General features: G+C 56.4%; 1 protein-coding gene and 1 non-coding gene across 2 annotated transcripts in view; both read right to left on the bottom strand.

Moving 5' to 3' along the window:
• The window catches only part of FIGNL2 (fidgetin like 2), a 39604-nt gene extending 16361 nt beyond the window's left edge, over positions 1 to 23243 (bottom strand). The window contains exon 1 of the mRNA XM_040489020.1: positions 22987 to 23243. The gene's annotated coding sequence lies outside the window, so the exon portion shown is untranslated. The remainder of the gene's footprint in view (positions 1 to 22986) is intronic.
• A 3176-nt stretch (positions 23244 to 26419) lies between these two features.
• Positions 26420 to 26492, bottom strand: TRNAR-CCU (transfer RNA arginine (anticodon CCU)). Its single transcript has one exon. It is a non-coding gene; the product is annotated as a tRNA-Arg (tRNA).
• Positions 26493 to 27440: the final 948 nt, after the last annotated feature.

The following is a 27440-nucleotide window of genomic DNA, read 5'->3' as shown; positions in this document are numbered from 1 at the left end:
TTCTGTGGCTTCCGTGCATTGTCTTATGTAGCCCCCACAATGGCCCTATGAGACTACTATTGTCATTGTCCCCGCTTTACAGATGAGGAGACTGAGGTGCAGGGAGATTAATACATCCCAAGGTCACACAGCTGTTACATAGCGGAGAGGGATTCAGACCCCAGCAGTCTGACCACAGAGCCCAGGCCCTTACTCTTGGCTGCACTGCCTCCCTGGTCTAGCCCTTGGTTCTCCCAGCCAGAGAAGAACCTGACCCTGTGATGGCCTTTATCATGCTCATCTTGTTCCTGTGGAAGCACGTTTCTGTGTTTGCCTGGGAATGTGGCTGTGCCTCACGTGCTTTGCATTTATCCTTCAAATCCAGCTGGAAGCACCTGCCTGCTGGGGGGGTCCCAAGTCTCCTGTGCTCCCCAAGCAGGAGAGGATTCATGTCCTCACCACAAAACAGCCCGGGAGGTGTGGTCCTAGGGGTCACACCCCTAGGCTGGGCGGACAGGTCTTTCTTTGGGTCTGTGACCTCCCCCAGGACTGGCTAGGACCCTAGTGAAAAAGAACTCCCTGTGGCTGCACTGTTTGGGAAGTAAGGTCACGAAGCTCTATCTCTGCAGACCCCTGAAGACGCCGGGGCCCTCTTCCACGCAGGAGGGTGGAACACCACTGGACTCCACCCAGAGAGTGCGGCCTTCAAACTCACAGGTGACTGACAGCAATGGCAAGAATTACTGGATGGAAGGGTAAGTGAAGAATCCCTTAAACTCCTCCCCCTTGGTTTTAGGAAGTCTTCCAGGATGGATGAGAGACTGGGCCTTCACAAATGGCCAAACCAGTGCACCAGTCTCAGTCCCTATGGGCCGTTGCCCAGGACACTGGTGCATTAGGCCTGACACAGGCTGCGATAGTGAGTGTGATTTATAATAAGAAACATATATTTGGTCTGTGTCCACTGTTCTGGCTCACAGTTCCAAAACCCCTCGCGACGTCCTAAGTGTCAGAGTGATGGTAGCACCTTTCCTTATGGAATAGTCTTGTCCTCGGTCGCTGGAATTGCTTCAGAGCCATGAAGGCAAAGTGGGTGGGGTATTCAAAGCCCCAAGGTGACCTAAGGATGGAGGCCGGTTGCCCGAAGAACAAGCCTTGGTTAGGGGGTTATAACTTTGGATCACACCCCACATCTCCCCACCCAAGGGCAAGGGGCTAGAGGTGGAGCTCAGTCCCCAACAGCCAATGATTTATTCAGTCGTGGCTATGTGAGGAAGCCTCCACAAGACCCCAAAAGGATGGGGTTTGGATCCCTTCAGGGCAGTGAACACATGGACGTGCTGGAAGGGCCTGGAAGCCCCACTTCCCTTCCCACACCTTGCCGCTTGCCTCTCTTCCATCCGGCCATTCCTGAGTCACACCCTGTGATAATAAACCGGTGGCCTAGTGAGTAAACTGGTTTCTTGCGTTCTTTCAGCCCCTCTAGCAAATTAATCGGACCCAAGGAGGGAGGGGGCCATGGGATTTAGAGCCACAGGTCAGAAGCACAGGTGACAGTCTGGACTGTCGACTGGCATCTGAAGTGGTGCAGTCTCGTGGGACTGAGCCCTGACCCGATAGGATCTGATGCTATCTCCAGGTAGATGTTGAGTGCAGTTTGTAGGACGTCCAGCTGGTGTGACGGAACTGGTTGCCATGTGGAAACCCCTACATGGGTGTCGGAAGTGGAGCATGTGGCAACGTAGGGTGCGAATAAAGGAGAGATATGCAGGGAGGGCGTGTTTTCCCTCACACAGGCCTGTAGACCCTCCTCTTCCACCCCTACCCTGGCATCCCAGGCCCGCGGACACCCTCCACGGTTGCTGTGACCGAGGGCAAGACACCTAGCCTCTTTAAGCCTCCTTTTCTTCAGGCGTCAAAGGACAGTTGATTGAGGCAGCGGACAGCAAACTTTTCTCCCACTAGGAACCCTTCCAAGCCAATTTTATACAAGATGCCATGGGAGGGGACCCCAACCACGCAGTGCCAGCAGCCCCCTCCGACTCCCTGAGGAGGCTCCTGACACCCCTCTGCATCAGACAGAAATTCTCTGATTCCAAATGCCATTACCCATGGACAGGGCTGGGGGCAGGACAGGGGAGGAGGGGCAGCTGTGTGGCTGCTCCAGACCTGAGTGGAGCAGGCACAAGGCCGTCCTCCTGGGCAAGCTCCTCGGGCTCCATTATCTCAGCCTGGGACAAAGAGGCTGGAGTGGAGAATCCCATTGTTGGGCCTCCTCTGGAAATCTCATTAATCTATTCACCACGGCTCCCACAGGCCTTTTGTCCCAGGCTTTTTGTCTCCTGCTCACAACTGGTGCCCCGGGGGTCTCTGTCCGCCTGGCAGAACTCTGAACTGGGCTGTCCCCTCCCTCCCCCCAACTACTGGGCCCTGCCCCTGCCCGTTCGTGCCAACCCCAGTTACTGCAACAGGAGAGGAGAGGGAGGGGCGACGAGGGGAACCGAGGACTGGTCACCTGCCACAGCCTTGCACCCGCCACACAGGAACCTCTGCCCCAAGTCCAGGCCAGAGAGCAGCCCCTAGCAGCCGGACCGCCAGAACCCTGCCTGGGGAGCCCCCCTGGGTCCCGGCACAGGGCCTAGCATGGGCAGGGCTCAATATGTGTTTCGGGGATGAGCCAAAGGAGGCCAGAGAGGTGGCTGCCAGACTTCATGTCGCTAGGGCTGCAGCCTGTTGTCCACAGATCTGCGGTCTCACGGAGCCAGCAGACACTCTCATGCCACCAGAGGGCCAAACTGGCTGTTAGAGATGCAAAATTGGGTCGAACTGTGACCCACCCTCAGGGACTCTATCCTCTAACAGGAGAGATAAGGTAAAAGCGGCCATGGCCAAAAGAAAGAAAGGGAGGGAGGGAAGAAGGGAGGAAGAGAGAAAAGAAAAGAATGAATTCTGGTGGTTCATAGACAGTTGAGGCTATCTTTGGTGGGCCGGGGGATCACGGCAGCACTTAAATGTTTTATTTGTTTTGGATAGAGCACGAGCAGTGGAGGGGCAGAGAGGGGGACAGAGGATCCAAAGCCAGCTCTGCACTGACAGCAACGAGCCCAATGCAGGGCTCAAACCCACGAACCGTGAGGTCGTGACCTGAGCCCAAGTTGGATGCTCAGCCAACTGAGCCACCCAGGCACCCCTCAGGGCAGCACTTAAAATGCGTGTGTGAGGATGGAAGGCCTGGGGTCTGTGCATGGACTTGAGGCCAGTGAGAAGAGGAAACGCTGACAACATGGGTTCAGCCATCACTGCCCACAAGGCCCCACCTAAGTAGATAGTATTTATAGATGACACTGAGTCCCGGGGAGGAGATGTAGCCTGCCAAGGTCTGAAGGGGCCTCCTCCCTCTGGTTGGTGTTTTCCCACCTCTACAGACTGTGGTCAGGCAAGGATGTAAATTGGAGATCAAGGATCGGCTCTTGAGATCTGAACTCTCCCTCCCTGTCCCCAAGCTCAATCTTGTGCTGGAGAATGGTAAAGAACTTGTAGCTGGTCAGGGCAAGGGGAGGTCCACGGAAAGATGAGGACTGGAGCACCTGCCATGAGCTCGAGGAGTGGGAATGGTCTGGACAGGTATGTTACTGTCAGGATGATTCCCTTTGTGGCTCAGGGCAAGTTCCTGTCCTCCCCGTTTACTGTTGGTGAACATCACAGGCCTCTCTGAAGCCAGATTTTCTCTCCACGCACAGGACCTAAAGAAATCTAGAAAAAATCAGCACTGCTCATTCAGGCCTCCAGACTGTTGCCCACACAGCTGTACCTGTCAGAAATGCCCTCCCTCGGGGCGCCTGGGTGGCGCAGTCGGTTAAGCGTCCGACTTCAGCCAGGTCACGATCTCGCGGTCCGTGAGTTCGAGCCCCGCGTCGGGCTCTGGGCTGATGGCTCAGAGCCTGGAGCCTGTTTCCGATTCTGTGTCTCCCTCTCTCTCTGCCCCTCCCCCGTTCATGCTCTGTCTCTCTCTGTCCCAAAAAAATAAATAAACGTTAAAAAAAAAAAATTAAAAAAAAAAAAAAAAGAAATGCCCTCCCTCTGCCAACCAACCCTCTCCCATCCTCAGGGCCATGGCGGGGCCTCCACTTCCATACATCTTTCCTGGCTACTCCAGTCCTAGGGACGCTTTGCCTTCTTGGGTAAGCTGGACAAAGCCCCTCTTGAAGCCCTGCTTGAAGCCCCTCTGGGCAGCAAGAACAGAGGACGGTCCTGCTCCTGTGCACTGATTCCATCCCCTGTCAATGCTCTAGGCCACTGTCCCCTTAATCTTTTCCCCGCTAGAGGATCCTCTCATCAGCCTACAAACATACTGTTATTTCTCCCATTTTAAGGCGGGGGGGAAGAAAGCTCAAAATAATCTCTTGGCCCCCCCCCCCAGCTACATCCCATTGCTCTCTGCTTCCTTTTTTACCAAAACAGTTTAAGAGTTGTCCGCACAACTATTTCTGGTTCCTCCCCTTGGGTTCTCTCTTGAATGCCCTCCCTCCAGGCTTTCACACCCAGCACTGCAGCCACCTGCGTGCAGGCCACGTTGTTAAATTGGTGATCAGTCCAGGGGTGCCTGGGTGGCTCAGCCGGTTAACGTCCGACTTCGGCTCAGGTCATGATCTCACAGTTGGTGAGTTCAAGCCCTGTGTCAGGCTCCGTGCTGACAGCTCAGAGCCTGAAACTTGCTTCGGATTCTGTGTCCCCCTCTCTCTCTGCCCCTCCCCCACTCATTCTCTCTCTCTCTCTCTCTCTCTCTCTCTCTCTCTGTCTCAAAAATAAACTTTAAGAAAAGGATTTAAAAATAAGTAAATTGGTGATCAGTCCTCACCTCAGCAACAGGAGCCTCAGCAGATCATCCCTCCTTCCGGAAAATTCTTTCCTGGGCTGCCCACCCCCTCTCCTCTTCAGCCTATTTCATTGCCCTCCTTTCTGTCCTCCAAGCCTTCTTTACACATTAACTCCTTGGAGACCCCATTCAGTCCCATGGCCTTGACCAGTGTCGGCACATTGAGGATTCCTAAACATGATGCTTCCGCCTAGATTTCTCCCCTGCACTCCCCACTGGCACATTCAACCTACTTCCTGACACTTAATTGGCATAATAGCATGTCTAGAAATCAGACCTCTCACTTCCTCACCGCTCCCTAGCTTCCCAGCCCCGCCCTGGTCGATCTACCCTTCCCTGTCTTCCCTGTCTCAGGAAATGGCAGCTTCATCCTTACCAGTTGCTCAGGCCAGAAAACCTGGGACCATCTGTAACTTCTCTCCCTCACGCCTCAGACCAGCCAATCAGATTGGCCCTTGCTTCAAAATCTATCCAGAATGCAACCATCTCTCACCCGGATGCCTGCAGCAGCCTCCTATCTCACCTCCTATTTCTAGCCTTGTCTCTCCGTTCTCTGCGTTCTCGGAATAAAAGCCCATGTCCCTGGGCCCTGGCTGGCGCAGTCTGTAGAGCATGCGACCCTTGATCTTGGGGCTGATCTCAGGGTTGTGAGTTTGAGCCCCCACATTGGGGGTAGAATTTACCCCCCCCCCCAAAAAAAATAAGCCAGCGTCTTCACAGGGCCCCATCATGTCCCCTTAGCTCTCCCTCTCCTGCCATTCTCCCCCGGCTCCTCCACTCCGGCCACACTGGCCTCCCCACACAGGCCTGCTCCCACCTGTACTCGCTCATACCCTCAGGTCTCTGTACGGTTGTCACTTCATCACACACTGGCCGCCTCAACCTGTTGTTCCTTGTAGCACTCACCATAATCCGCCCTATTGGTTACTCTGCTGAACCCACTAGAAAGTTCCTTGAGATCAGGGAAACAATGGTTTAAAAGTTCCTGTGTTGCTATTTGTTTCCTTCTCTTCCATCCTCTGCCCCCAAGCACCTAGAACAGCGCTGGGCACACATTAAGTTTTGGGTTTTTTTTTTTTAATGTTTGTTTATTTTGGAGAGAGAAAGTGAGAGACAGAGCACGAGTCAGGAAGGGCCAGAGAGAGAGGGAGACACAGAATCTGAAGCAGGCTCCAGGCTCTGAGCTGTCAGCACAGAACCCACGAACCACAAGATCATGTACAACCTCAGCCGAATTCAGACACTCAACCGACTCAGCCACCCAGGCACCCTACACAATAAGTTTTTAATAGACTATACAATGTATGGATGGATGTTTGAGCCAATAGATGAGCAAAGAGGCCGGAAATCACCTCTGTGTCCAAAGAAAGAGTGAAAGGGTAACTCCATCTGAGCCGCATGAAATGGTGAGGGTGGCAGGAGGCAAAGCCAGGGGAGACTCCTTCAGGAGTGGATAGGGAAAGGGTGTCCAGAGCGATCTGGCTGGAGTTGAAGGGCACCCAGCTGAGCCCCCCAGGACCCCACCTAGCCTTTTTAAGAAAAATCTTCCTCCTTCTCTCTTCCCGAAGTTAGGCCTCTGGGAGAGGACAAAAGGGGCACTGGAATTCCCATCAAAGGCCACTGGACACATGGTAAAGAGATCAGGACCCTTGGGATCCTGCTTCCTCGAGGTAGTGAGGCCTCCCCGCCAGTCTGGCTCCTCTCTGGGGTGGGAGGTGTGTAGGGGGATGTGCTGTGGCCCTGGACTCCTCATATGTCAAATGCCAAACAGCAGGAGGTCAGCCTGAGCAGGGCTGGCCAAGCAGCCCCCATCTGGGCTGTGTGTGTGCGCGCACACACTCGCTGGGGGGAGGGGAGAGTGTAGAAATCCCTGCCTGTGTCCGCGGTCAGGGCCACAGACAAGCTGGGACCATCTGTTGTCTTCTTGAGAGGCCAGTCCAGGGGCCTAGCGTCCTTGAGGATAAACCATCGCTTTCCCCCGGCCTTCTAGTGTTTGCAAAGAACTTTCACAGTTACCATTTGCTTTCACCCTCACATCTTGCCTGCCAGCTAAGCGTAGTCTCCCCATGTTACAGAAGGTGAAATGCAGGCTCAGAGAAAAGGAGCGATTCTCTCAAGGTCATAATAGCTAGTAAGAGGGGAAGCTGGGACTCTCAGCCCATTCTGTCAGCCCCTCCCTACCCCAGCCTTGACCAAGGTGCCTGGGCACCAAACACTCAGGCATAGCCCTTCCATCCACCCCTGGCTCACTGTTCAGCTCCAGCTCCAGCTTGCCCCGTAGCCCCCTCTTGCAGAAAACCTTTAGGACCGACACCACCAAGGAAGTTCTGAAGATGCCTCTAAGTATAGAGCTCTGTACAGCCACTCCTTTCCCACCCTGGGCTATTGATCTGTCTGCTGATCTGTTGGTTTGACCCCCTCATGTCCGAGGACCTCTTAAGGGCAGTGCAGCCATACACAGGAACAGATGATTCCCTAACCTCTTGGGGTCCACCCTGGGTCTGGGGAGAGAGCATCTCATGCTGGGAGGAGCCCTACCCAAGGTCGCACAGCCAGGAAGGGATTTGCACCCAAGAGCTTGGCTTCACCCCTGATCAGAGCCCTGAGTCCTGTGCTGTCCAAATCACAGCCACTAGCCACAGGTGGCTATTCAAATTCAAATGCGTTACAATGTATGAATTACTTTTAAATGTAAGTCATTTATTATCATTTAATTACCAAAATAAAAAACGTATTATGAAAGTGAAGTTAAATTTAAATTTCAGTTTCTCAACGGCTCTTGCCACACCCCAAGCGCTCCACAGTCATGTGTGGTAGTGGCTGCCATTTCGGACAGTGCAGACACAGCACATTCCCGTCACTGCAGAAAGTTCTATTGGACAGCGATGCTCTAATCCCAGCCAGGGCTCCATTCTGCAGCCAGGGTGCTTCCCACTACAACCGGAGCCTCCAAAGCTTTCTCTTGAACTTGAATGGAGCCTCCCTTCCTAGGGTCTCCAGGTAGACTTTGCTGGGACTCAGACTCCTTTCCTTAGGATTTCTGGGAAGTTTTCTGGCTAGGCAGGGCTCCAGGGGCCAGGAAGGGAGGGCTGACTAGCTGGACCAGCCCCTCCCCACCAGCCCACCCTGTCCTCAAGCTCAGGGCAGGAGAGGAGGGGCAGGCTGAAGAAGAGAGGACGGTAGGACAGGACAGTTTGTCATCTGGCCCTTCGGGCTGCGCTTCCTTCCCTCCACACCCCCTCAGCTGCTCAACACCCCTCCCCTTTGCCTACCATCCTCATCCTCATCAAATCCCAAGGACAGATGGGGGCCGGCTGCAGGAAACGTGACCACAGTGAAAGCACTCTCAAATGGCAACAGAGTCTGGGGGTCACAGTTGTGTCCCCCGAGGCCTGGCCTGTCCCTCATGTCCGGCCTCTGTGGGCTGGGACTGGGCTAAAGCGAATTTCAGGGAAGGGGGAGGGTATTCAGGAATCTTAGGGGGAGGTTTAGGAGTCTGTAGGTGCTGGATTATTCCAGCAGACACAGCCCCAGTTAAAAATGCAGTCACTCATGTGGTCACTCATCCATCCAGCCATTCAACACACCCTGAGTAAGTCCCCACCACGTCAAGATGTAATAAGAGGATGGAAAGATGGACAGGTGGGCTCCCCAACCAGCTTGACCAGGTAGCTTGTTCTGGACTTAATCCTCTGTTCAGGCTAGATGAAGATCCTTTGTCTCTGCCCAGTGGTCTGAGCAGGATGGACACCCCCCAACCCCCTCCCTTCAAACAGGCGCACATGCACGCGCATGCACACACACACACACACACACACACACACACACACTCCCAGCTGCTGCCATGAACCCCCCCCTCCCATGGTCTCTCTGGCCAATCACAGCACTGAAGGGTAAGTCCCATTGCCCAGCAGCCCCCAGGGAGTGTATTAGCACATTTGAACCGCTCAACCTGCAATGACAAAGCCTGGGGCCTTGGGAGGAGACACAGCAGGAGGGGTGGGGGCCTGTGGGGAGCTTTCCTCCCTCCTCTCCCAGGGGAAAGCTCAGGAGTAGATTAAGCATTCTGGGGCACAGAGGAATTTGGGGGCCCCAGCTCCAGCAGTGAATAAGCGATCCATAAAATCCCAATTTACACACTCACTGATCAAACGGCCCATCTACTACCCCAGGAGGTTGGGGGTGGCTGCTGGGCTTCCCCCACTCTTGCAGAAGGTCCTGGGGAGCCTGGACCCGGGACACAGGTTCCCAGGGTTTTATCTGCAGACTCGGTCCCACCCCCAAGCTCCTAGAGGGGCATCCGTCCTAGGGCCTGGACCAGCCTGGACCCGCTGTGATCCGGCGGCCTCTGGAGGAGGAGGCTCGCCTGGCGGCCATCTTTGTCTGCCCTCCGCGAATAATGGCTATTTCTCTCTGGGGCTGCCCCGGGGCTGCCAGGGCTGACATCAGTTTCATCAGAGCTGCTAATCACTTTTCCAGCTCTGAAACTCTCCTCCCCGCCCCCTTCTTTCCAACAGCCCCTCCATGTTTCCTCTTGGCCCTACTTCTGGTGCCGTCGCTGCTGGGGCATGCTCTGATTCCTTCCTTCCACCGCCACACCTCTCCCCTCCCCCTGGCTAGGAACACCGCTGGCGGCGGGGTGGGTACCGGTTCTCTATCCCTAACCCACCTCCCTGGACACACCAGGTAGGGAGAACTAGCCTAGTTGTTACCCTTGCCCCTTCCCCCAAAATAAACACAATTTGTCTTCACCCGCCTAAATTTTGTTTGCTTCACTTAGCTAAGGCTGCCTGGGATTTCAGCAACAGAAGACCATTCTCATTCACAAACATCCTCTTTGATTTATTTATTTTTTTAAGTTTATTCATTTATTTTTTAGAGAGAGAGTGAGCAGGGGAGAAGCAGAGAGGGAGGGAAAGAGAGAGAATCCCAAGCACGCTCCACACTGTCACCGCGGAGCCGGATGTGGGGCTCGATCTCATGATCTCATGAACCGGGAGGTCAGGACCTGAGCCGAAATCAAGAGTCGGGCGCTTAACCGATTGAGCCACCCAGGCGCCCCACAAACATCCTCTTTTAAACCACGCGCACCCCTGGGAGCTTGCTGGCCATCAGCCACTCAACCCTCGTGAAGGTTAGCAAGGCTGATTGGCTCTGCCTACCGCCTGCTTGAGATGAGCTGCACTGAGCAAGTACACATTTTCAGCACATTTGACAGTAAGTCTTTAGGGCAGGGAATTGCTTTAAAGGCAGCGCAGCCCACTCTGCCACGCCCCCTTCTCACCGCCTGCGCACATTGGGTGTGGACTGGACTTCAACTTCTGAGCCCAGGGGATGGGACAGGAAGGGAGGGAGGGGTCACCCTATGGAGTGCTTTCCAGAGGGCTCAGGAGGTCAGGCTCTCTCCCAGGGGCCCCTGCATGCTGGGCTGGAGCTAGATCTCCACGATGTCCGTCAGCCCTGGCAACAGGCTGCTAGACAAGGAGTGTGGTGCAAGTCAGTTCTACAGCAGGACTCACTCCTTCCCTTCCCTTAACCCCTCCCCGCCCTGCTTTCCTCACCTTCATGGGCTGCCTCCATGGACCCTCGAATGCAGCCTGGACCCATTAGCAGCTAGAGTCAGGCAGGTGTCTGAAAGGCTGACCCAAGGCGGGGTCTCTGCGCCCACCCTGTCAGGCCTGGGGTGTCCATCTGGGGGTCCAGGTCCCACCTCCCTCCCGTGGTTCAGATGGTGCAGGAGTCAAGTGTCAATCTCTGTTTCCTCTGGTGTGAAATAGGGGTGGGGGTGGGGGCACCCAGCATCTCCCTCACGGGCTGCCCTGAGGGCAAGGAAGGAAGAGTGATACTTTTAAGACTCTCTAGAATGGGACCAGGGCTTGGGGCAGGACCTAGGGCAGGCTCTGACTTGGCCAGGTGCTTCAGGCTGGGTAGAGTAGGGGAGGGGGCAGATGCTCTCTGAGGCCAAAACAACCCAACAGACGTGAGGGACCCCAAGGAGAGAAGTTGTGCCCTGAGCGGAGAGCACCGACCGGCAGGGTGAAGTCCCTGTCCTGCCCCTGACTGGCCTTCAGGTGGGTCTGAAGAAGCTGTGGGGGACCTGAGCTCAACGTCACTGAAGCCACAGCTTCCTAAGACATCCTAGCCTGGCTCCTGGCCCCTCTGACCTGTGTTCTGGGCCAGCTCTCACCAGCTCCTCTCCTGCTGATAGAGGCAGGAGCCCCAGGGCCCTGCCACACCTCCCACCCCCACCCCACCACTCCGAAACTGCCCGGCCAAGGTCACATGCCTCTTCACGTCCATCCTGAGGGCCCCCCACACCAGACCCAACTTCAACCTGAGCCACACTTTTCATCGCGCCTGAGAATCTAGAGGATAGATGAGACGCTTTCGGGCCTCATGGATGCCCACCAAGACCTTAGACTCCATGTGCCCAGAGAAAACATCGGTCTTCTCTCCCCAGAATCCATTCACCCAGCCTGGACACCCTGGAGTCCTCGTGTCTCTCTACCTCTTGCAGCCTCTTTGCATCTAGCTGGTCACTGAGTCCCCTTCACACTGTCTGAAATGATCTGCAGCTCCCCCGCCTCCCACCATGGCTGGCCCCACGTCTGGACTCCCTGTCTCTCCCCCCTAACCCTTCTTTTGGACGGCCGCCAGGGGTTTCTACAGACTCAACCCTCCCCTGACCTCAGAGGGGGCCTCAAACCCCTTAGCCCAGCGCCAGAGGTGGCTCAGTGTGTCCTTCCTCCAGCCTCAGGCTCTGCCATTCTGGACCCCTCCGGCCACATGGGTCCATTCTCTGGGTAATACACACTCATACTTCTAAGCCTTTGCTCCATGTTCCAAAATGCCTTCTTCCCAGTTCTGCAGTGGGGGTGCTCCCACACTGTTATGTCACTTTGGTTTTGTTTTTGCTTTGCTTTTTTTTTTTTTTTTTTTAACTAGGCTCCATGCCTAATATGGGCCTTGAACTCACAACCTGAAAATCACATGCTCTACCAACCGAGAGAGCCGGGCACCCCTATTATGTCACTTCGATACTGTTCCTGGCTCCTTCTTGGGTGCCCCGAGCAAGTGCCCTGCACTTCTGTCCTGCCACTCAAAGGCCTTATTTGCAGTTGTCACTGGTTAAAATGGGCTCCCCATTTCCTCCCTGCTCAGATACCCCTGCCCCTGGGCCTTTGCACAGCACTTTTCTAGTCCAGCAGCCCAACTGTTCCCTGCCTACCCTGTCCTCTCCCTCCCAAAGTCCTTTCCCCAGAAAACCTTCCCTGATACAATGGCCGTGGGAAGAGCAGGGCCTGTGGTGTTCTTCCTACAGTAAGTAGTTGTTCTAGATAATTCCTCTTTTCTTTTTTTAAAATTTCTTTTATTATTTTTTTTAAAGTTTACTTATTTCTGCGTGGAGGTGGGGGGTGGGGGGGAAGGGGGAACAGAGAGAGAGGGAGGGAGAGAATCCGAAGCCGGCCCCACACTCCGTGAGGAGCCGGACGTGGAACTCAAACTCATGAACTGTGAGATCATGACCGCAGCTGAAATCAAGAATCAGACGTTTAACCGACTGAGCCACCCAGGCGCCCCAATAATTCCTCTTTTTAAAGATTATTTACTGGGACGCCTGGGTGGCTCAGTGAGTTAAGTGTCCAACTTTGGCTCAGCTCATGATCTCACGATGCGTGGGTTCAAGACCCGGGTCAGGCTCTATGCTGACAGCTCAGAGCCTGGAGCCTGCTGTGGATTCTGTGTGTGTCTCTCTTTCTCTGCCCCTCCCCTGCTCGTTCTCTCTCTCTCTCTCTCTCTCTCTCTCTCTCTCTCTCTCAAAAGTAAACATTAAAAAAATAAAGATTATTCACTTAAGCACAGTGGTTTGCAGGGGTGCGCTTCCCCACCCACCCCACCGCCGCTAGAGTCAGTCCCTCTCTGAGCCACTCAGCTTCTCACCGCAGTATGGAGACAGTACCGGCCTTGTACACGCAAAGCTTGTGAGGGCTTCAATGTGCAGACACTTGGATGCATCAAGCTTGTGCTCGGAGGAGGCCGTGGCCCCAGGCCATCAGGGTTGGGTGAGACCCTCCCAGAGTCTGTCTCCTCATGGGTCTGTATCTGGGGGCCCTCCTCCCTGGGGACTGGGCCCTGGGTGGGTGTGGGTTGGAGGGTGAAGTCAGGGCTCCTGATCAGTGTTCAGTCATAGGCCCCTTTAAAAAAATGTGTTTTTAATTTTTTTTAACGTTTACTCTTGAAGGAGAGAGAGAGAGAGAGAGAGAGAGAGAGAGAACGTGAGTGGGGGAGGGGCAGAGTGAGAGGGAGGGAGGCACAGAATCCAAAGCAGGCTCCAGGCTCTGAGCTGTCAGCACAGAGCCCGACGCGGGGCTCGAACTCAGGAGCTGTGAGATCACGACCTGAGTGAAGTCGGTCGCCCAACTGACTAAACCACCCAGGCGACCCTAAAAAAAATGTTTTTAAGTAAGCTTTATGCCCAGTGTAGGGCTTGAACTCACGACCCCAAGATCAGGAGTCACATGCTCCGGGGTGCCTGGCTGGCTCAATCGGGGTTAAGTGTCCAACTTTGGCTCAAGTCACGATCTTGCAATTTGCCAAGTTCGAACCCTGCATCGGGCTCTGTGCTGACAGCTCAGAGCCTGGAATCTCCTTCAGATTCTGTGTCTCTCTCTCTGTTCCTCCTCTGCTCACGGCCTCTGTCTCTCTCTCTCTCTCAAAATAAATAAATAAACATTAAAAAAAAAAAAAAAAAAAAAGAGCAGCACGCTCTACCAATGGTGCCAGCAAGGCACCCCAGTCATCCACCCCTTTTGCCGTCTGGTAAACCTGTGGTCTGTTCAAAACCACTTTTTCAGCGTGCCTGGGTGGCTCAGTTAGTTAAGCATCCAACTTCGGCTCAGGTCATGATCTCCCAGTTGGTGAGTTCGAGCCCCACATCAGGCTCTTTGCTGACAGCTCAGAGCCTGGAGCCTGCTTCCCATTCTGTGTCTCCCTCTCTCTCTGCCCCTCCCCCACTCGCACTCTGTCTTTCTCTTTCCCAAAAATAAACATTGTAGGGGCTCCTGGATGGCTCAGTTGGTTAAGCGTCTGACTTCAGCTCAGGTCATGATCTCATGGTACGTGAGTTCAAGCCTCACGTTGGGCTCTGTGCCTCACAGCTCACAGCCTGGATCCTGATTCAGATTCTGTGTCTCACTCTCTTCTGCCCCTCCCCTGCTCGCACTCTGTCTCTCTCAAAAAAATAAATATTTAAAATTAAAAAAATAATAATAATAAAATTAAATTTAAAAAGAAACATTTAAAAAATAAAATAAAAAATTTAGGGGCACCTGGGTGGCTCAGTCAGTTGAGTGTCTGACTTGATTTTGGCTCAGGTCATGATCTCACCGTTCATGGGCTGCATTGGGCTCTGGGAGTACAGATCTTAGCTGCCCCCCTCCCCTGTCCCCCTATAGCCCAGGAGCCCACTTGGAGTCTCTCTCCCTCTTTCTCTGCCCTTCCCCCACATCTGTGTTTGCATGCACTCTGTCTCTCACACACACACAAAATAAATAAACACTAAGAAACAAAAATAAAAAATAAAAAAATGTAACAATCACAATAAAAATTAAAAAGACATGAGGCTACAAAAGGAATTAATAACATTAGAATACAGTTTCACCCATGAACTCCCCAGGGGTCGAAAACCACAAGTCTCAGCCCAAAAGACCGGATAGAACCCCCTCTCCACCCACCACCCCTCCCTTTGGCCAGGTTGAAGATCCAAAGTTGACTTGAGGCAATTTGGGTGGCATGTGACCTCCAAAAAGGGGGTGTGATCCTTAAGCTTAAGGACTGGGTGTGATCCTATGTTCCTAGGGCCCCAAATATGCCGCCCCCCCCCACACACACACCCGCCATGCATGGGGGTGGGTGGGAGACACAGAACCAGGCTGAGCAGAGGAAGCAGGCCCAGGCCGCCCACCCAGGCTTCCCCAGTAGCCACCCCTGCCCCCCTCGTAGGCCCTTCCCAGCCCTGGGGGTGCTGAGCTGAGTAACTCCAGCTATGCGGCCTGGCCGGTCTACCTGGACGTGAGTGGGCAGGGCTACATCCTCAGGGGGGTGGCCCCCCATACCCGCAAGGCCACAGGAACAGAGGTGGAAAGAGAAACCGGGGAGAGGGTGCTAGGCAAAGACTGACCCACCGCGACAGCTCCTTCTGTCTGTCTGCTCCTGTACGGGATCCTAGCACACTCTCCAAGCACAGTTCTAAGGGACCTCTGCAGAGTAGTTCACTGAATCCACAGAACGACGCTGGGAAGCAGGTACAGCTGTTAGTCCCGTGTTATAGAGGAGGAAACTGAGGCACAGTCTGCTCGGCTCGGTCACCAAGCTAGGGCGTGGTGACACCCACGGGGGCTTTTCAGCCCAAAGGCTTCTCTGCCTCTCCTGCCAGAAGCAGTTGTTAATGTTCCCATTTCACAGCTAAGAAAACGGAGGTATCAGTTGGTTCCCACCATCCTCATCGACCTCCCCTGCCCCCCTGTAGCCCTCTTCCCTTGGTGCCCCCATCCGCAGCCACAGACCCCAGAGCTCAGCACATTCCAAAGCGGTTCCCGTGGGACCCTGCACCCTTGCAGGTCTGAGCCCCCAGCCCTCAGGGGAGTGATCAGAGAGGAGCAGGACAGCCACGGCGGGAGGTGGGGAGGGTTTGCTCGGGGAAAGAAAGATTCCGAGGACCCGTGTCTCCAAATCCCTGAACGACTGTGACTGTCGGGCGGCTGGCCGTGTGCCTGTGCACGACCACTCCACTCCCCACCCTCCTCGAACGAGGCGAACCCTTCAAGAAAGAGGTTCGGCTTCGCGTTAGCTGTCTGAACGAGCTCCCCATCCATTGAGGCATTCAGCATGAGAGGCTCTCTGTCCTGAGAGGGGCACTCTGGGCAGGCTGAAGGGCTCCTCCTTCCTCTGTGCAGGTTTTCTGGGGCCTCCCCACTTGCATATCTAATAGGCCAAAGCCAACAAGCCACGGGACTGAACTCCCAGCCACCCCACCCCCACCCTCCAGCTGCCGTCCCCACCCCATCGAGGCCCGCGTCCATCGTTTTCAACAAGGGGCTCACGTCCCTAAAACTCCACCCTGAAAAAATAAAATTTTTAAAATAAAGATAAGCTGGGGCGCCTGGGTGGCGCAGTCGGTTAAGCGTCCGACTTCAGCCAGGTCACGATCTCACGGTCCGTGAGTTCGAGCCCCACGTCGGGCTCTGGGCTGATGGCTCAGAGCCTGGAGCCTGTTTCCGATTCTGTGTCTCCCTCTCTCTCTGCCTCTCCCCCATTCATGCTCTGTCTCTCTCTGTCCCAAAAATAAATAAACGTTGAAAAAAAAAATTTAAAAAAATAAATAAAATAAAGATAAGCAATAAAAACTTTAACAAAAATTAAAAATACACGAGGCTACAAAAGGAACTAATAACATTAGAATACGGTTTTACCCGTGAACTCCTCAGGGGTCGTAGACCACAAGTCTCAGCCCAAAAGACTGGATAGAACCCCTCTCTCCGGCCCCACCACCCTTCCCCTCAGCCAGGTTTAAGATGAGTCCGTTTGGACGGCATGTGACCTCCAAAAAGCTTAAGCTTTAAAGACTGGGTGAGCCTATGTTCTCTGGCCCCAAATATCCTTCATCCTCCAGGATGGAAGATATGACCTAAGAATGGCCACCCCACACAGGACACAGTCAGTCTGGAAAAAGAAGAGTACGGGTCAGGCCACTGATGGATGCCGTCTACAGAGCTGGGTGGAAGGGGTGAGTGCCCCCATGGCCAGTGTTTCCAGGGAGCCCCTCTGCCCCCAAAGAAACCGACTGGTAGACCGGGTAGCTGTGGAGCGCACGATGCAAGGGGAGGGGCGGGGAGTCTTTCTTCAGTATAACCTGAATCCCACCAGCTTTCTTTCCTCACTAGCCTAGAAAGGACAGATAGCCCCAGCCTCTTGAGCGTCTGCGGGCCAAATAGGCCAGTCAGCTGCAGGGGGACATTCCCAGCTTCCTCCTAATTCTCACTGAGTTGGGCCTTCTGTCACCTATGAACAGCCTCCCCCGGGGAAACTCAGTCTCCTTCGGATGCCACCAGTGATGCAGAGCCCTGCGGTCAGGTAGCTGGTCCCTTCCCCGAGTCCCTCCTCTCCAGCCCCTCTGGTGCTCCCTCCACAGCCCTAAGCAGCACCACTCTGCAGTCACTGACCTCCATCCGCACAGGGAAGCACCAAGAATGCAGTCCCTGAAAGCCCAGCCTGTCTCTTTGCCTCTTCTCTGGTGCCCAACTGTCCGGTAAGCTCCTTGAAAGTGGGACTGGGGGCGCCTGGGTGGCTCAGTCGGTTAAGCGGCCGACTTCGGCTCAGGTCATGATCTCACGGTCCGTGAGTTCAAGCCCCGCATCGGGCTCTGTGCTGACCGCTCAGAGCCTGGAGCCTGTTTCAGATTCTGTGTCTCCCTCTCTCTGACCCTCCCCCGTTCATGCTCTGTCTCTCTCTGTCTCAAAAATAAATAAACGTTAGAAAGTGGGACTGCATCAGACAATCATGGATGTTGGTGAAGAGCTACCCGGACAAACATCTCCGGGGTCTGGCACACGGCCTTGCCAAGAGGGCCACGAGCCTGGCCACGCTTCCTGCTAGGTGCTTGGGGCAAAGCAAACAATGCCAGGGCTGGGGAATGTCCTCTGGTCCTCCCTGGCCACGTGGGAGGCCGAAGGCAATTATGGGAGATCTGCCCTGCTCAGGGCCTGGTGCTTAGGTGCCCAGTGAGTGTGCGGCAAGTCTCAGGGGCCCAGGAATCCCAACCCTGGCTGGGCCCCCTCTGGAGGCTGGCTGAGGTATCCCCAAACCGCAGGACACGGCAGGTGCTCAACACCGCGTTACTAAGGGTAAAATGCCTCCTTGTCCTCACATCTCCCGACCCATCCCTGATTAATCCCAGCATGGGGCTAGGGACCAGGTGGCCTGAGCCTGCCTGGGACGTGAGGGGAGATAAAGGAAGGTGTGCTTTCACCTCCCAGATTCCTGAGGTAGCCAAGCTGCCTCTCCTCTCGCCCACCTCCTGAACAACCCCCCCCCCCCGCCGCCCCCGCTCTGACTCGACTTTGGAGGGAGCTTTCAAAGATGGCCCAGAATTTTCACACACACGCCCTCTCTTTCTCCTTGCACCTACACGGGAGGTGGTTCTCCAGAGTCCCAGGGTTCTGAGTTACTGAGCAGCTCACCAGAGGCAGGCATGTACTTCAGAGACAAAAGGGCACACTATTTAAAATCAGGGCCTCTGTCACCTATGAACTCACTAGTGTCCTTATCCCCATTTTACAGATGAGAATTTGAGACCCAAACAGAGTGACTCATCTAGGGCAATTATCTGTAATTAGTGTCGGGGTCATTGCAGCCCAGGGCTTGGCCCCTAGGGTGGGGACCATAACTGGTCTTTTTTTTTGTTTGTTTGTTAATGTTTACTTATTTTTGAGAGACAGATAAGGAGGCAGAGTAGAAGCAGGGGAGGGGCAGAGAGAGAGGGAGGCACAGAATCTGAAACAGGCTCCAGGCTCTGAGCCGTCAGCACAGAGCCCGATGCGGGGCTTGAACTCATGAACCACGAGATCATGACCTGAGCCGAAGTCAGACACTTAACCGACTGAGCCACCCAGGCGCCCCCATGATTAGTCATTTTAAACGGGGCCAGGTTGGGGTGCCTGGCTGGCTCAGTCAGTAGAGCATGCGACTGTGAGCTCGAGTTCGTGAGTTCCAGCCCCACGATGGGCATAGAGCTTACTTCAAAAAAATTTTTTAATTAAAAAAGAATAAGATAAAATGGGGTCAGTGTCACAGCCCTGTGGGAGACTGGCCCGTGACCAGAGCCGCGTTCTCCCATTCCCTGAGAACACCCCACCCCACCTCCAGTCCCCAAGATGAATTGCAAAGGCCGACCCTGCCAACACCTCAGCTCAAAAGGAAAAGAAAGCAAGGCACCCTGGTGGCTCCCATGCAGTCCCCTCTCTTTGGCTGGGTAATCGACAGCAATGACAGCCCTGAGCCCTGTCACCTGCATTCCTGAGCAGCCCTCACAGCACACAGTCATTCAAGACTGGAACTCGGGGCTCCCGGCTCCCGCCTGTTGCCTCATTTAATCCTCATGATTACACTCAGGAGAGCACCATTTCGCAGGTGAGATATGGAGTGTTCAATACGTGCTACTTAAGTGTTCATTACGACTCGAGACACTTATGAAAATGCTCAGAAAAGAGTTAGACTTTCTTGCCAATCGACCATGTTCCTGGGGACGAGTAGACTCCAAAACAGAACAAAACAAAACAAAAAACCCCTGAACGTCCTCTCTCCAGGCAACACACTCAGAGACGACATGACCAGCCCTTACCCCAACACAGGCAGCGTGAACCCTTCCCAGTTGAAGGCTGGCCCAGCACCTCAATCGCCACCCTGGTCCCTCGGCCCAGGAATAAGGCCATGAAGACAGCGCTGAGTGTGGAGGTCAGGAGTCCTGGGCTACCAGCCTACCTTGGCCCTCTGCATATCAGAGGGGGACCGGACTAGAGGAAGGTCTTCATGCAGGGTCCCCGTGGGCTTCAGAGGGCCCAAGAACCCTTGGAGGCAGAATGCAAAGGCTAGGGTCAACTGAAAGTGCATTTGGGGGGAACAGCTTTCATCAATCCCTCTGAGGGGCCCGTAAATCAGAAGAATTGTTGGGCGATCCTGAAGACCCCCTTCCATCCCTAGTGCTCTTCGGCTATATGCATTTCAGCAGAAACCCACTCCCCATCCTTCAAGGCTGTCTCCGCTGCAGCTCTGGGAAACTCTCAGGTTTCCTGCTTCTTTGCAGCAGAAGGCTTGGGACCCAAGGCTATGCAAGGTCTCTCCTGTTTTGATCCCCCTCACTAGCCTACCAGCTCCCAGAAGGGAGGAGGGCCAGCCAAGGGCCCCATGGCCGGCCCAGCGTGGCTGGCCCCAACCCACAGCTTCTGTCCACTGGAAGGCGGGGGCTGTCAGTGCTGCGGACCACAGGTGCACCCGGAACTTAGGTCCACCTCTCCCTGCTGCAGTCCTGGAAATTTACTGAGCCACACTTTCTACGGGGAGCCTGGTTTTCATTAAATCAGGGAAAGGAGTCATTAACTGCCAGCCAAGTCAAGAAGAAGCGAAGTTCTGCTAGAAGGCATGGGGAGGGTGAGGGAGACCAGCCTGTCCCCTGCCCTCCCTGGCTGACCGATGGTGGGGGGAGGGGGAGGCAGGGAGGCTGGGCTCCTAAGGGCCCAACAACTGCAGCAGCAGGAGCTGGGGGTGGAGAGTGGGGGCAGTCGTGGCCCAGATAATAAGCAATTGTTAATGTGATCCATATGGATCCTGACTGGCCTCTCTGTTTAACAGGATGATAATGGCAGGGAAAGAATGCTGGTCTGTGGGGAAAGGAAGGGGCAAAGTCCTCCCCAACTTGGGGGGTGGGGGAGGGTCAGCAATGAGGAGGAGGAGAGGAGGAGGAGGAGGAAGAGGAGGAGGAGACCCACCCAGGGGTCTCCACCCACCCAGGAGTGCAAAGCTATTTGCCAGAGTGGTCAGATTCCATGCTTTGCAGGCTGCCCTCACAAAATCCGTTGTATTCAGCCGACAGATATTCACAGAGCAACCATAAGGTGCCAGGCTCTGTGCCAGGCCCGGCGTGGGCAGGGTGCAGGGAAGTGTGGGCTCCATCCCTATCCTCCAGGAGGCAAAGCCTAGTGTGGACTCAGCCACAAAAGCTGAAGGGAGGCACAGGTGCAGGGCTTGGAGAACATGGCAGGAGGAGCAAGTGACAAGAGCTAGGGGCTCTGGGGAGGCTACAGGGAGGAAGTACGGCATCTGAGCTGGGCCTTGAAGAATGAGGAGGTTGTGGAGAGACAGGGACAATGGGGAAGGCATTTGGCTGAGGGAACAGCAAGAGCAAAGGCAGAGAAGCGTGAAATTGCGTGGAGAGTCTGAGATCTCAGCAATAAAGCTGCAGCCCAGGCAGGGGAGGGGAAGGGACCCTTGCTCCATAAAAAGCTGTGGCCACGGATGACCAGGAGGAAGGCAGGAAAGGGCCCTTGGAACAACACACACTAGTCCGGTCCCTCTCCCCTACCCAGCTCCACGCTGTGTGTTGGAATTATCCACCCATGGGATCCTCAGCCCAACCTACTCTTAGACCACAGCCAGAAAATCCCAAAGGGCCTCAGAGGCCAAACTCCATCCTGTGCCTCTCAGCCCCCACTTCTCCTGGGAAGATGGAGGTCCCCTCCCCCCGCCCCCCTCGGAGGAATTAGGTTATCTGGGACTCACCAGGGGCAACTCCACTGCCCTACAGAGCTAAATTCCCTTTGGCCCAAGAGCACTTTCCCCCAGAAGGTATTACAGCCAGGGCGAGGGGCGCTCCTCACTGGGGTTGCTGCTGCGGACACCAATAGATTGAAGTGGAAATAAATGAAATGGTGTTAAATATGGGAAAGGGGGATTTACGAGGCCTGTCACCGCGTCCAGCGCAGCCAGCCGGCAAGCCCCGCCCCTTTCTCGCCCACCCCAGGAAGTCGCGCCCCGCCCCCTGCCCGCTGCCCAGCGGCCGCGGGGTCCGCGCTCCGCGGCCGCGTCCCGGCAGCGCCGCAGCACCCAGCCGCCCAGTGCGTGGGTCCTCCGGGGCCAAAGCTCAGCGGAGAATGACGGTTGCTCCCGGCCAGGAGGTCTGGGGAGGAGAACCTCAGCGCGGCGGTATCCAGGGGGGTGCACAGGGCATTCAGGCTGGATTCCGCAGGTTCTGGGGCTCCCTGTGCAGGTCAGGGGGCTTTGGACCCCGACACCATCCCTCCCACTCTAAAGACTCCACAGGGAAGGCTCTGGGCCCCGAGAACCGAGAAGCGCCCCCCTACAGAAGTCCAGAGTGGGCTGGGAACCAGAGCCCGGCTCCCCGCTGCCTGGCCCAGGGCAAGAGCCCGCTCAGCCGCGGCAGCCCGTGCGGACCACAACACAAACATTCTTCCGTCCTCTATTCTCCTCCAAATTAGGTATCCATGGAGACAGGGCCAGGCAGCCTGACAGCCCCACGGCCTAATCCTGATTTAGTGACCGTCCCTTTAACAGCCCACCCACCCGTCCACCCACCCCTGCGCTCCAGGCCGCCGCTGGGCGCAGGCTCCAGGCCGCTCGCTCGCTCCCCGCGCAGACCCTTCCCAGGCCTCCTCCGCCCTTGGAGCCGCTCCGGGACCGCGGGCGCTGGGGAAGGGGGGGGGGGGCACATTTGCTAAGCACCTACTGTGTGCCCATCTTTCTGCGGAGGTCCCTCGACAGAGTGGGTTCCCAGCAAGGGAAGCTCTGTGCAGACCGAGAGGGCTCCTAGAGTGGGCAAGTTTAAGGGGCGCTCTCTAGAGAGCCGAGAGCTCAGAGGGTCCCCCTTGTAGCCAGTAGCCCACGGGTGAAGGTAAGTGCAGCTTTTTGCAACGCCCTGACTCTGAGATGGGGCTATGCTCTCCCCGGCCAGAAGAAAAGAAAGGAAGGGGGTGGGCGTTAGGGGCGCAGGGCCCTAAGTGGCCTCGGTCTCCTGTCACTGCCCCGTCACGATGCTGGGGAATCTCCGGGCCAGGAACCCAGCCCCCACCCCCTCCCACACACACAGGGGCCGCTGGACAAAGACCTGACGGAGTGGGAGGGGCCTGCGGGCCGGCCCTCGGGCTCCGGACACAGGATCCTTCGGGGACCCGAACCCGCAGATCCTGGCTCCCCACCCCCCAATCCCGCAGGCTCCCCCCAGAGCCGGACGCTCGCTATTGCTGCAGCCTGCGCACCAAAGGGGGCGGCGAAGAGGGTGCCCGTCGGCGGCGGAGACGAGAGCCCCCTTGTCGGCCCTCCCCCTCCCCCCGGGAAGTGACCCTCGGCTCCCACGCACCCGCCCGGGTCTCTGGCTGGCCTTGCCCTTCGACCCTCGCCTAGTTGAACCCCGCGCCCCGCAGCCCCCGCCCTCTCTGGCCCTCACACTGCCCCGCGCCCGCGGACAAAGCTCCGGACACCCCGACCGAACGGTCACCACCCCCTGACCCCGGCCCGCCCGCGCGCTCCCGTGTCTGCCCCCGCCCGGGCCCGCGGCCCCGTACCTCGGCATCCCGGCCGGGTCCTAGGTGAGTGTGCGCGGCCTGGGGGGGCGTCCGGCCCCGGGGCCGGGGCGCGGGCCGGGGGCGACAGGCCGGGGCTGGGGGGCAGCGGCGCTCACCATCCTGGAGCCGCTACTGCTGCGGCTGCTGCGGCCGCCGCGGCCGGGAGCGGGACTGGGCAGTGGGGGTGGCCGGACAAGGGGCCGCCCCGGCTCCCCCCGCAGGCAGGACCCCCACCCCCACCCCCGCCTACCCTCGCCCGCCCCCCGCGCCCTCCCTCGCAGGCCTTTGCTCCCCTCCCCTTTCCCTGCTCCTCCCTCCCCTAATGCCCCTCCCTTCCCCCCAACTCCCGCCCCTTCTCTGGCCCTCTCCACCCCGGGCTCCTTCCCCGCCCTCCCCCACCTCGCCCCCGCCCCGCCCCCACCTCCCCTGGGCTCGCCCGGCCCCTCCTCTCAACCCTCCCGGCTTGGCCCCGCCCCCTCCCTCCCCTAGCTCTAAAATAAATTAGCCACAGAGGGGGAGAAAAGAGCAAATGACCCTTGGTGTGGATAGTGTCCTTGCGCCACTCTCCGGCGCGCCCCGGCCTCTCCCCGGCCGTCGAGCGGGAAGTTGGGGTGGGGGTGGAGGCCGGGCAGGCCGGTGAGGGTGGCGGAGCGGTCCCCCGAGGGGGGAGGCCGGGATTGAGTGGGGGCCACCGAGCGTGTCCGCCGGGTGTGAGAGGCTTCCTGGGTCGAAGGGCAAAGGGGAAGGCAGCTAAAGGGGAAGGCAGCCAGCCCGGCCCGCCCCGTCAGCTTGCCTCCCTAGACCCCCTCGCCCAGTACAGCCTTAAGCCCCTTGGCCAAAGCCTTGTTGACTCATGCTCTCATCCTCCCGCCCCCAGGTGAACTGAGCTCCTACTGCTTAGGAGACCGCCCCAGCCCAGGATGCAGAGGGTGGGACACACACAGCCGCGCAAGTCCGCCTCTCCGAGTGGCGGCCGTGGTTAAGCCCTAGACCTAGACAGCGGAGGGGAGGGTGTGAGTTCTAAAAGGCTGGGCTCACTGGAGGGCTTCCCCAAGGAGGCGGCGTTCACGCTGGGCCAAGCAGGCTGAATGGTGGAAGGCGAAGAGGGAGGATGGATTCCAGACCTGTGGTCCGCTGAGAGGTAGCCTAAGGCGTTCAGGGCTGGGCGCGCCGACTCTGCGCCAAGCTTTGAGCTAGACGCTGGAGACACCTGAGAAGAGTCTCCAAGGCGCATCCCTGTCCCCGTGGAGCTCCTGGTCCAAGGGTAGCCAGGATTCTACCGGCCCAGGCTCAGGGCTTTAGCGCTGGTCCAGGTGGAAAAGGGAGGCTGCAGCGAAAGCGCCCAAGGAGGTTGTCTGAGCTGGAGTTGGGCTTAGATTGGAGGGTCAGGATACGTTTCCCGGGGGAGATACTGAGTACCCAGTGTCCCGCATGTGGAGGCAAGACTAGCACCCAAGCAGGTTCTGGAACTCACCAAGATGAGGAACTTCTCCACCCCCAGAATCCTCTCCTCCTCTCCACTTCACACCCCCAGGACCACAGCCTGGCAGGAAGGACAGATGTGTCAAGGCTCACTATGCTAGGGCAGCCCTGGCTTCAGAATCAGACCAGCAGGATAAAGGGAGCCACAGCCACCACCCTAGGGGGGGGCTCAACTCCCTGCTGAAGGGACAATCCCAGGGTAACAGAGGTGGAAGAAACTCGTCGGGGGTTTCTTTACTGATGGAGCATCTGAAGCCTGGAGAAGTGACATTCTTGGAGTCACACAGCAAACCTGGATCTAGAATCCACTGTAGAATTTCCACCCCACCTGTCCTGTTCCCCAAGGGTCAGAGGCAAGAGTTAAGAGAGAAGCCAATGTCCACAGGAGCTGAACGATCTCAACCAGCAGGACTAGTGCCGGGAGGCCAAGCCTGGCATTGCCAGGGCACTGTGGCTGGGTGTCACTGGGGGCCATTCTCCACCAGGCTTCAGGGTGGGGGCGGATGACAGGAGTAAGGCCAGAGGAAAGAATTGATAATGCACTCCCCTGGAGCAAGTGTTCAGTTCTCCCTCTTCCCCCAGAACCCTCCAGTGCTAGTAGGAAGGACAAGGTTAGACCTAGGGAAGTCCTTCCCAGTAAGATAGCATGCTGAGAAGGCCTTCACTGGCCTCCAGGAGGGAGTGTTCTGCATCTTGGAGGTGCTGAGTTATTTCCGATGAGCAAACTAGCATGGGTCACATTAAGGGGGTTAGTTAGCAGTTGGGGGTGCGGCTGGCCTCTTCACCCCTCTGCCCCCCATCCTGCACCAGTGCTCAGGCGATGAAGTGTGGCTCCCCCTCCCAAGCTCATTAAAGTCCTGTTAATACATCATCCAGCCTCCTGGGCTGACAAATACTCAATCCTAGCAAATGGCCCTTCATCATGTCTCTGCCTCTGCTCTCCTGGGCAGGGTGCTGGGGGTCTAATCTCTGAGGACTCCCTGCTCACCCCTCTCCTGACTGTCCCTAGTCAAGGGATCTGTGCCCTTGAGAGCCCCCTGCTGCGGACAGGAGTCAGACTGGTCTTGTGATCAGCTCAGGGGTAGGTCAAGTGCTCAGCAGTGGATTGGATAATAATAGTGGTGATGATGGCAGTAATGCTTGTCTTCTGCAGAGGGCCCTCCATTCTTTCCTAGTCCTTTTGCTCGTATCACATTCAAAGTGGAGAATCCCACCCCCCCAACCCCACTCCCAGGGAAGGCAGGTGCTATGTTTGGGTGTGTGTATACGGAGCATGTGTATATGCATAGGGCGTGTGCGAGTGTGTGATCACCGGGGTCCAGACTTGTAACAAGGCCTTTCTGAAAACATGAAGGAAACTAACCCAGCTGACCCGGGAGAACCAGCGTTGAGAGTTTCAAAGAGAGAGAGGAGAGTTAGAGGGAAGATGTGGAAAGCCAAGAGGGAGGGAGGGAGGAGCAGGTGGGGTGGGGAGGAAGGAAAGAAAAGGGCCCCGGGGAAGGATGGGGGTGGGGGGGAGGAAGGGAGAAAGAAATGGAAGAGAGGAAGAGGAAAGGGCGGAGAGAGCTCTCTTTGTGGTCCTCTGCATGGGCCACTCAGGAATCATTAAGAAGCTGGAAAGGAAGGAAGTGCGTCCTGGGGCTGGTCCTGGGGCTGGGGGATTGGGGTGCGCCCAGAAACACCACACCCAGCTCATTTAGTGCTGCCTGCTAGCCAGGGCTGGGGCTGCTCCCCCCCCCCTTTTGTGGGGCCCCAGATCTTCTCTTTCTACCCCCTTGGCTTTTAAGATTCATCTCTCAGTGCCTCCTCAATGCTGCTCCAGCCCCTTACTCTCTGTTTGTGCGCTCATACCAGATTTACCTTCCCAGTGAGTCCGGGGCCAATCCCCACCACAGCCACAGCCAGGGGTGCTTTTTTTTTTTTTTTTTTTTTTTCTTTTCAGTAATCTCTACACCCAAGGTGGGACTTGAACTCACAACCCTGAGATCAGGAGTCACACGCTTTACCGACTCAGCCAGCCAGGCACTCCTGGCCAGGGGCTCTTAAAGAGCCTCCATAAGAACCAGAAAAACTGTCCTTCTGGGCAGACACAGCTCTGTGCCCGACCACACAAGACTTAGGAGGAGGAGCTGGGGCTGGCCATCGGTCCCCTCCTTTCCCTTAGGGGCCCAACTCTTGGGGATCCTGGTGGCCACTTCTAAACCCTCATCACATATCTGGCTCTACCATTTGTTCTGTGAACAGAAGCACCCCCCCCCCCAGCACAGACCTTGAGCCAGCACCCCAAGCTGAACCATCATCTCCCCATTTACCTTTATAATACAGCCTTGCAGAACCTTTCACTAAGAATCCACACCAATTTAATACCCGAGTCTCTCTCACTGGAGTTATCTTTTCCCCTATTATGCCTGGGGAGATCCTATTCATCCTTCAAAACCCAACTCAGATATTCCTTCTTCTGTAAAGCCTTCCCTAGCTATCCCCCACCCCCAGGAGAGCTGGTAGCCCCTACCCCAAAGCTCTCCCAATCCTTTTTCCTAGGTTCCAGGAGTTGAGCCAATGCCCTGCTTCCTAGAGGAGCCCTTCCCTCCTTCTTCAAAGGCAGAAGACTAATCCAGGCCTGACTGGCTCAATCTTTCACGTGCCATCTCCTCTGGACTCCCACTGGGTTTCTCCTTTCCCTAAAGCTTACAAACCCAGGGCAGAATGGGGAAGTGGAAATCCAAGTGGCTCAGAGGTCTCCCCACCCCCACTCTGCCTGCCCTCACTGGGGCTGGGCCTGACAGGAGACTCCCAGCACATCTGGTTGTACTTAAATCACCCAGCGCCCAACTAACTGCCCAGGCATGTCCCCTGCTCTTCTCCCCTCTGTCCTGGCCTCCTCCCCTTCCTAAACCTCCTGGTTCTCTCCTCCAGGATGCCTTCCTTGATCGGCCCATCCCTTGAACTCTCCATCTCTATGGTTCTGGGGT

The sequence above is a fragment of the Herpailurus yagouaroundi genome, unplaced genomic scaffold, assembly GCF_014898765.1.
Source record: "Herpailurus yagouaroundi ecotype Mexico unplaced genomic scaffold, PumYag 166, whole genome shotgun sequence".
Classification (NCBI taxonomy): Eukaryota; Metazoa; Chordata; class Mammalia; order Carnivora; family Felidae; genus Herpailurus; species Herpailurus yagouaroundi.
The sequence above is the reverse complement of the archived record's forward strand: the minus strand, read 5'-3'. Positions and strand labels throughout refer to the sequence as shown.